The following is a 10,257-nucleotide window of genomic DNA, read 5'->3' as shown; positions in this document are numbered from 1 at the left end:
CCAGGTCCACTCTTCCCATTCCACTAGACTCTGATTTCAATGGATCATCCTTCACAATGTTAACCAACTTCAAAGTGATTCCACCATCAGACACCTCTTCCGCTCCTGTCCTTTCAACATTGTGATGGGTCTGAAGAAGGGTCTCGACCCTAAACGTCACCTATTCCTTCGCTCCATAGATGCTGCCTCACCCGCTGAGTTTCTCCAGCATTTTTATCTACCAGGAATTAGTACGTCAACCTGTGATGAGCATTTGTCGGCACTGGGCCTATACTCGTTGGAATTTAGAAGTATGAGGGGGCACTTCATTGAAACATACAGAATAGTGAAAGGCTTGGATAGAGTGGATGTTTCCACTAGTGGGAGAGATGAGGACTAGAAGTCGTTGCCACAGAATTAAAGAATGTTCTTTTCGGAAGGAGATGAGGAGAAATTTATCTAGTCAGAGGGTGTTGAATCTGTGGAATTCTTTGCCACAGTTGGCTGTGGAGGCTGTCAGTGGATATCGTTAAGGCAGAGATAGATAGATTTTTGATTAGTACAGGTGTTAGCGGTTATGGGGAGAAGGTAGACAAAAATGCTGGAGAAACTCAGCGGGTGCAGCAGCATCTATGGAGCGAAGGAAATAGGCAACGTTTCGGGCCAAAACCCTGCTTTTAAGGCAGGGGAATGGGTTAAGGTAGATCAGTCAGGATTTAATGGCGGAGTAGATTTGATGGGGCAAATGGCCTAATTCTACCCCAATCACATGACCTTTTGACCTTATGCAGTTTGGGTATACAAGATGGCCGCACCGTTGTGTTTGGCTGCCCGTCGTCTCCCGCCTGAACAAAGACCCGTTAAAGGTAATCTCTACCGTTCGTATGGCCTGCAGTCAAAGCTGGCGTACGAACGGCAAACATTATTAAATATACAAGCCTCGGTCGTCGAGGTCTTCACCTGAGGCCCCGCACCGAGCCCCAGACAAAGCCCCGCACCGAGCCCCGGACAAAGCCCCGCACCGAGCCCAGACAAAGCCCCGCACCGAGCCCCAGACAAAGCCCCGCACCGAGCCCCAGACAAAGCCCCGCACCGAGCCCCGGACAAAGCCCCACACCGGGCCCCAGACAAAGCCCCGCACCGAGCCCCAGACAAAGCCCCGCACCGAGCCCCGGACAAAGCCCCACACCGGGCCCCAGACAAAGCCCCGCACCGGGCCCCGGACAAAGCCCCACACTGAGCCCCAGACAAAGCCCCGCACCGAGCCCCGGACAAAGCCCCACACTGAGCCCCGGACAAAGCCCCGCACTGAGCCCCAGACAAAGCCCCGCACCGAGCCCCGGACAAAGCCCCGCACCGAGCCCCAGACAAAGCCCCGCACCGGGCCCCGGACAAAGCCCCGCACCGAGCCCCAGACAAAGCCCCGCACCGAGCCCCAGACAAAGCCCCGCACCGAGCCCCGGACGATGCCCCACACCGAGCCCCAGACAAAGCCCCACACCGAGCCGAGCCTCTGTCGTCGAGATCTTCATCCGTGGCATCGGACTAGACCCCAGACTGAGCCCCGAATGAGCCCCGGACAAGACACCGGACTGGGCCTCCGTCAGAGCCCCGGTCTAAGCCTTGGACCGACCCCCGGACTGAGCCTCCGACTGAGCCCCGGGCTGGGCCCCCAACTGAACCCCCGACAGACCCCCGGACAAGGTTTCACTTACCGTTCACTCCTCGCTCGGCTCCCGATGGATGTATGGGCTCGGTCTTGTGGTGGCCGCCGCACGCGCCCAGCCTGGAGGCGGAGTAAACACGTGGGCGCCGTGGTAAGGCTGAAGAACCACGCCCGTGCCCAGAGCTGTGAGGACGGACCTGGTCGGCCCTACCGCTCCATCCACCGGCGGTCCCTCGAGCCCAGGTATGCCTTTCTCCAGTCGATCCTCTCGGTCCCCGGTCTGTCGGCACGCGGGCTCCCCGCCAGGCCCTGTGTGAAGCGCAGCGGCGTGGTCTCCCTGAACCTCCGCCCGCTGGCGTGGGAACCGCTACCATCCCTCAACTCACCTGCAGTCCCTGCAATAGTGGCCCTGATCAATGCGAGATCAGTGCTGAATAAAACCTTCGTCCTCAATGACTTCGTCACCGCACGTGGATTGGACTTCCTACTGATCACTGAAACCTGGCTTAATCCTGGTGAGCTTGCTCCACTCGTGGAACTCTGCCCTGATACCTGTAACTTTTTCAACTCGCCCAAGCTCTCAGGTCGCGGTGGGGGACTAGCCACTGTGTTTAAGAAGAATTTCAACTGCCGCCTTCTGAACACTGATCAGGTTTCCAGTTTTGAACATCAACTAATCATAGTTGGTCTAATCTGTCCGCTTTTAATTGTTCTTGTTTATCGCCCACCAAAGATGCATAAGGACTTTATCTCACAACTTAGTGATCTTATTGCTAGCTTGTTGCCCAAATTTGACCAGGTCCTGATTCTTGGTGACTTTAACATTCACGTTTGCTGTCCCACGAAGCCTCTTGTGAGTGAATTTATGAACCTGGTTGAGTCCTTCAATCTGTCTCTGCTCACCACTGGACCCACGCACAAGCTTGGCCATACACTAGACCTAGTGCTTTCTTCTGGTCTCCCAACTTGTAACACAGATATTATTGATGCCTGCCTGTCTGACCATAGTGCTATTATATTTGATATATCTCTGCCTTTCTCTCCCTCAAAATCCCATCTCCCTGCTCGCTACTCCTGCTACGTTCACTCCACGACGGCCAGTAAGTTCTCTGAAGCGCTCATAGCCGCCCCCGACATCTGCACTATTGAGGCGTCCACCCCTCACCTCAGTACCGACGACCTAATTTCTTTATCCAATAATACCTGCTCTTCCGTCCTGGATTCTGTTGCTCCTCTTAAAATGAAAAAGCCTAAGCCTAAAGGCGAGCCGTGGCTCAATGATACCACCAGAGCCCTAAGAAGAGAATGCAGAAAATCAGAGCGGAAGTACAAATCTGATGCTTCAAATTTCCTTTGAACTCCTGAAAAATAATCTTGACAAATACCAGGAAGCGGTAAAATCTGCAAGAACTAAATACTTTTCCACCCTTATCACCAAAAACGCGCAAAATTCCAAGGTCCCTTTTAGCACCATCACCTCCATCATCTGTCCTGCCACCAACACCAGCCTAACTGGGTCCGCTGCTAAGTGCGAGGAATTTACCACATTTTTCACCAGCAAGGTAAAGAATATAAGAACAAATATTTCCACTCCCACCCGTGACCTGGCTGTCTCATTGGTCTGCTCTTCAACATTAGACAGTTTCCAATCCATTACTCTACCCTCCCTTGTAAAACTGATCACCACCATGAAACCTACCACCTGCCCCCTCGACACTGTCCCCTCTGCCCTCCTAAAGGACGTCATTACAACAGCTGGCCCCAGCATCCTCGCCATCTTCAACAGCTCTCTGACCACTGGCACTGTACCTACCTGCTTCAAGCATGCGGTGGTCCAGCCACTCCTGAAAAAACCTAACCTCCACCCCACCTTGCCAAGCAACTACAGACCCATTTCTAAACTGCCTTTCCTCTCAAAAGCCCTTGAAAAGGTAATTTTAAGTTAACTTGTACCTTACCTTCACCAAAACACTATCTTGGAAACTTTCCAATTTCCAAGGTTTCAGGGCTCACCACAGCACAGAATCTGCCTTGTTGAAGGTACACAATGACCTACTCCTCACCGTTGACTCCGGCGACTGTGCAATTCTGCTCCTTCTTGACCTCAGTGCAGCATTTGATACTGTCGACCACACCATCCTAATTGACCGTCTCCGGTGTGGGGTTGGAATTGATGGCACTGCCCTGAGCTGGTTCATCTCCTACCTCAAAGGTAGGAGTTTCTCGACTAACATAGGCAACTCATTCTCCTCCCCAGCTAATCTCTGCTGTGGGGTTCCACAAGGTTCCATCCTTGGCCCCATTCTCTTCTCCCTGTATATGCTGCCCTTAGGCCAAGTCATTGAAAGGCACGGCATTTCCTTCCATTGCTACGCAGACGATACCTAACTCTATCTCCCCCTGAAGCCCAAAAACCAATCAAATCTGTTTAACCTTACCCACTGCCTCGAGGATATAAAGTGTTGGATGGCCCAGAACTTCCTCCAACTAAACGAGATTAAGTCTGAGGTCATCCTTCTCGGCCCCTCGGACTCGATCAAAATGATAGCAGGCAGCCTTTGAAGCCTTACCCCATTACTCAAACCTCACGTCAAAAATCTTGGCGTGCTATTTGACTCAGCACTGAAATTTGACAAACAAGTCAATGCCGTGGTAAAAGCTAGCTTCTTCCAGCTTCGGACGATAGCTAAAATAAAACAATTCCTCCAATTTGATGACCTGGAAAAGATCATCCACACATTCATCTCCTCCCGCCTAGATTACTGCAACTCCCTTTACACTGGCATCAGCCAATCTTCCCTGTCCCGCCTGCAACTGGTCCAAAACGCCGCAGCGAGACTCCTGACGGGCACCCGAAAAAGGGACCACATCACCCTGATCCTGGCCTCTCTCCACTGGCTCCCTGTGCGGTTCCGTATACATTTCAAGACCCTCCTTTATGCCTACAAAGCCCTCAATGAGCTTGCCCCCTCCTACATAAAAAGTCTTCTCACCCACCACTCCACCTCCAGGTCCCTCAGATCGGCCGACTTGGGGCTGCTGAATATTCCGCGGTCTAGGCATAAGCTCAGGGGCGACCGCGCCTTTGCGGTTGCAGCTCCTAGGCTGTGGAACAGCATCCCCCTTCCCATCAGAACTGCCCCCTCCATCGACTCTTTTAAGTCAAGACTAAAGACTTATCTATACTCCCAAGCCTTTCGTGACGTCCTCTGAGTGAGGGCTACATGTATATATGTATGTAGTTTGTTTTGTTGTGCTATTCTTATAACAAATGTAAAGCACTTTGGCCAATTAGTTATTTTTTAAATGTGCTGTATAAATAAATGTGACCTGACCTGGCTTGACTTATGACCCTCTCCATCCCAATGGTCGGTGGCCTTCTGCATTGTTATAACAAGGCCCAGGCAATCATGAGTAATAGCACCTCACCTTCTCTCAGGGCACATTGCAGCCTTTTGGACTCAGTATCAGACTCAGGTAACAAATTCAGGTAATTCCATTTCTCTGCTTGTACCAGAATGGACTCATTTTACGCTGGTCATCTATTTGCAATATTGGCTCTGTTTTTCTCTTTACATCAGCACTGTCTGATGTTCCTCTTTATCTCTACATTTCACATATTTTACACCCCTGAGTATTTTCACTTCAACACAGCACTTTTTTTCTAATTTTGTTCTCTCTCTCTCTCTCTCTCTCTCTCTCTCTCTCTCTCTCTCTCTCTCTCTCTCTCTCTCTCACACGCACACACGCACGCACGCACACACATGCACGCTCACACACACATATACATACATACACATACACAAACACACACACATCCACACCCACACCTACACACACAGAAACACACACAGCCACACACGCAGACGCACACACACGCATACACACAGACACACACATAGACACACACACACACGCACACACACACGCACACTCACACACACGCACACACACACACACACACATACACACACTCACGCACGTACAACCACACACACACAAACATACACACACATACCCACACACAGACCCACACACACAGAATACACACGCGCGCGCGCACACACACACACACACACACACACACACACACACACACACACACACACACACACACACACAGACATACATGTATGCATGCACACATGCACTCACAGACACACACGCACGCACACACTCACATGCAGACGCATCCACAAACACACACACACACATACACACACACACACATATGCACACACACACACACACACACACACACACACACACACACACACACACACACACACACACACACACACACACACACACACACACACATACACACGTACACACACACACACACACACACGTACACACACACACACACACACACACACACACACACACACACACACACACACACACACACAGGCATTAATTTACCTACTGTATCTATCCATCCCTTCACCATCTTCACCACTTTCTTTGCCAAGTTAATACTGTGTTTTCTCACTTTCAATAAAGTGCCCTTGATCTGAACAAATAACATTTTTTCACCGCCCATAGATGCTGGCTGATCTGTTGTACATTTCATTCAATTTCTGTGTTTTATTATATTATCTTATTTGTTTGTCTATGAGCATTCAAGCATTGAAAAATCGGCACTATTTCTGTCATTCAAACAATGATATTTACTAGCAGTTTTATTCTCCGCCATTGTTACAGCTTATGAATTTGGTCTTCCTTCGTGGCAGAAACTGTACCATGAGATGTAAATCTCATCCATGTAAATAGGTATTAAATAGTGATCAAGACCAAGACCAATTGTGTAAAGTATAGTACAAGAGGCACAGCTACTGCTTGGATGGGAAATACTGTGGGAAGGCAGTGAGATGATGGGAGAGTGGTCCCTAGAGTTACTGAGCAATTGATCTCTTTGGGATGCAAGGAAGGGAAGAAAAAGGGAGATATGGAGACACAAGGAACTGCTGTTGCTGAAATCTTGAAAAAACAATAAAATAAGGTCATAAGTGATAGGAGCAGAATGCGGCCATTCGACTCATCAAGTCTACTTCGTCATTCAATCATGGCTGATCTATCTCTCCCTCCTAATACCATTAATCTCCTGGTACAGAGGGGGGAGGGAGGAGGGGGTCTCCCTGTCGGTCTGCTCTTGGGCCTGGGTCCAAAAGGGTCGGCTGCCTGCCCCTTTTCCGGGGTTACGTCCGTACCCACGTGTCCCTAGAGAGGGAACACGCGGTGTCCACGGGTTCTCTGGAGGCCTTCCGTGAACGCTGGTCACCGCTAGAGTTCGAATGTATTATTGATAAAAATGTTAATATTATAATTTGATAACTTTCTTTGTAAAATGCCAATATAGGCATTCTCTGATCGTGTTACTACTTTGTATTTTTGTTTGTTCTGAATAAAAGCATTTTGTATGGAAAAAAAAAAATACCATTCACCTGCCTTCTCCCCATAACCGTGAGGGTACTGGAAAGGGAGAGATATCTGATAGAGAGCTCACGTTGGAAGCTGCAGAAATAACGGGAGGTCGAATATGGAAGATGTGAACAGCAGGCAGCTGAGAGGACAGAAATTTGGCCAAAGATCTTGTAAACAAAAGAGGAAAGAACTCCTCAACCGAGAAGAACATTTTGGCAGCCGTAATATGGCAGTACACACTCATGTAGTTTAGGATATTCAACTCATGACAAGATATGAGCAACTTGCAGAAGCTGGAATTTATTCAATCCTGTTTGTGAGTGCAATTTGCATCATTATGGACTTTAGTGCCTACCACAGTGAGCATTTCAGACTTCAGTTATCTGGAACTGCAAACCACAGTAAACAAGGCAAACACTGGCGAATAAAATCAAACCCAAATGTTCTATCCATCAATATTTAAGATCATCCCCCAGACAGTAAAACTCCAGAAATGTTTTTACTGCTTGGAGTATAATCAGTGCACTGCATTCCATGCTGTGCTGCAAATGGATCAATAAAATTTTATAGTCCTGATACATCCTATTAAAATATATATAGAATTTTGTTTAGCTATCTTGTGCACAGTAAAATTTGATCAAGAAATAACATTTATGACGGTCATAAATATATTTTAAAGGACATGCTTACCAGTAATATGTTGTTGATGGTACTGATTTTCATTCTATGTGGTAGCTGGAAATGGGCAGTGGTTGATGGCTTGCCTGCAGCGCTGTATATTTTCCTGAGAACCATCTCAGTTCTACTTACAGTGGAAAAGAGTTCTATTGGTACATATGATTTTGTAATCAACCATTTCCTCAGTAATGGTACATAATTAATGATAAAAGGACCTGACTTGAATAACTGCATTTCTGTGGCAAATCAAGTTCAAATCACCCAATAATTTGAACTAAAATGGACCAAAATAAGCTGCAAATTTCAAGCAATCGACGCAGGCAACATGGAAACAGTCCATTCGGCCCACCATATGCATGCCAGCCAGTAATATTAATTTCATCTTTAAGCACTTGTTTTAGTTTAGTTTTGAGATGCAGCGTGGAAACAGGCCCTTCGGCCCACTGAGTCCACACTGATAAGTAATCCCTGCACATTAACACTATCCTACACACACTAGGGACAATCTACATTTATATCAAGCTAATTAATCTACAAACTGTACGTCTTTGGAGTGTGGGAGGAAACCGAAGATCTCAGAGAAAAGCCACGCAGATCAGGGGGAGAACCTACAAACCGTAAAGACAGCCCCCTTAGTCAGGATTGAACCCGGGTCTCTGGCGCTGTAAGTCAGTAGCTCTACCGCTGTGCCACCATGTTGCCCTCTCTTGATTTTAAAAATCAGGACTCCTGGCACTGGTCAATCCAGCCATCCAGACTCCAAATGGTGTCTGTGACTCTGCTTCCATCACTCTCTTTGGCAGTACACTCCAAATACTCTCTAATCTCTAGGTGAGAAAAGTCTGCCTCAGATCCACTAAACTGGTATTAGGCAAAATAATTGGTAGTAATATGAATTTAAATTAGTGAACTAGTATTCGACACATTAATAGGGCTAAACCTAATATGTAAGCTTAGCCTGAAAGTTTGCATCCAAGAATCCTAAAAATAGTTATGCAGTAGAAAGAATTATGAGAGGCATAGATAGGATAGACAGCGAGAACCTTTATCCTAGGGTGGAGATGCCAAATACTAGCGGGCATTGTTTCAAGGTGAAAGGGGCAAAGTTGAAAGGAGTTGTACAGGGCCCATTTTGTACACAGATGGTGGTGGGGGCCAGGAAGGTGTTGCCCAGGTTGGTGGTGGAGTTAAATATGAAAGGGCCCTTTAAGACGCTTTGAGAAAAGCGCATGGATACAGAAGGAATGGACGGATATGGATGAGGAGATTAATTTAAGTTGGTATCATGGTCAGCACAGACATTTGGGCCGAAGGTGTGTTCCTATGTTGTACTCTTCTATGTAAGATGATGGTTTGTATGATAATTGTTTATAAACGTCCAAAAATCATTAGATATTTGAGAAGTTCCAGATTGGGATTGGAAAACTTCAATCTGAAGGTCATATTCAAAAAGGGAAGGGAAGCAAAAAGTGGGGTACTATTGGGCAATTTGCCTAACATCCACTGTTGATAACAATTTTAGAAACAATTACTAAGGAAGTACTGGGCGAACATTTGGAAAATCATAATCTAAATCAGTAGTTAAAAAAATGGCTTCATGAAGGAGAACTTATTTCTGGGAAATTTATTAGAATTCTTATTGAGTAAGTCTCCAAGAAGGTGGCTGGGAGGGAGCCAGTATATGTATGGGATAGGAACTCCCATAAGACATTCGATCTCAGAAATGGTTTAGTTACAAGATAAGAGCCCTTGGTGTTTGAAGTAACATTTTGGTATTGATAGAAGATTGGCTCACAGATCGGAAGCAGCAGCAACAAACAAGGTGAGATGGAGGAAGGGGGGGGGGGGGGGGGGGGGGGAGACATTTCAAGATGATATCCTGTGACCAGTGGGGCACGGAAGGGACCAGTCCTGTGAACATTAATGTTTATGATTTAGTGGAAGAAGTGGATATAAAGCTGCCAAATTTGTTGACAAACCAAATCTAGATGGGAAGACACGTTAAAAGGAGGTTTCAAAGAGTTTACAAGCCAATAATGATGGGCTCAGAGGAGGTTAAAAGATTGGCAAAAAGGTGTATAATGTGGTAAAATCTGGTTGCTGACTTAGGAAGGAAGAACCAAGGAACAACATTTTTAAAATGTATCTAAATGGAGTAAATCTGCAGAAAGCAGCTGCTGAAAGGGATTTATGAGTTTTTGTGCAGATATGTGGGAAGTCTAATGGAACATTGACTGGGCGTCCTGTAATGGAACAGGGTGGCATGGTGGTGCAACAATAGATTTGCTGCCTTATAATGCTTATAGCACCAGAGACCCAGGTTTGATCCTGACTACGGTGTTGTCTGTGCAAAGTTTGTACGTTCTCCCCGTGACTGCGTAGGTTTTCTCTGAGATCTTCAGTTTCTTCCCACACTCCAAAGACGACAGGTTTGTAGATTAATTGGCTTGGTATAAATATAAATTGTCCCTAGTGTGTGTAGGATGGTGTTAATGTGCAGGGTTCTC

The 10,257-nt window shown here is 47.0% G+C and overlaps 1 pseudogene; it reads left to right on the top strand.

Annotated features, from left to right (window-relative positions):
- The first annotated feature begins 1,547 nt into the window (after nucleotides 1–1,547).
- LOC116976043 lies at nucleotides 1,548–9,247 on the top strand (annotated as a pseudogene).
- The last annotated feature ends 1,010 nt before the right edge of the window (nucleotides 9,248–10,257 follow it).

Source organism: Amblyraja radiata, chromosome 1, assembly GCF_010909765.2.
Source record: "Amblyraja radiata isolate CabotCenter1 chromosome 1, sAmbRad1.1.pri, whole genome shotgun sequence".
NCBI classification, from domain to species: domain Eukaryota; kingdom Metazoa; phylum Chordata; class Chondrichthyes; order Rajiformes; family Rajidae; genus Amblyraja; species Amblyraja radiata.
Note: the sequence above shows the minus strand (reverse complement) of the source record. Positions and strands in the feature narration are given on the sequence as shown.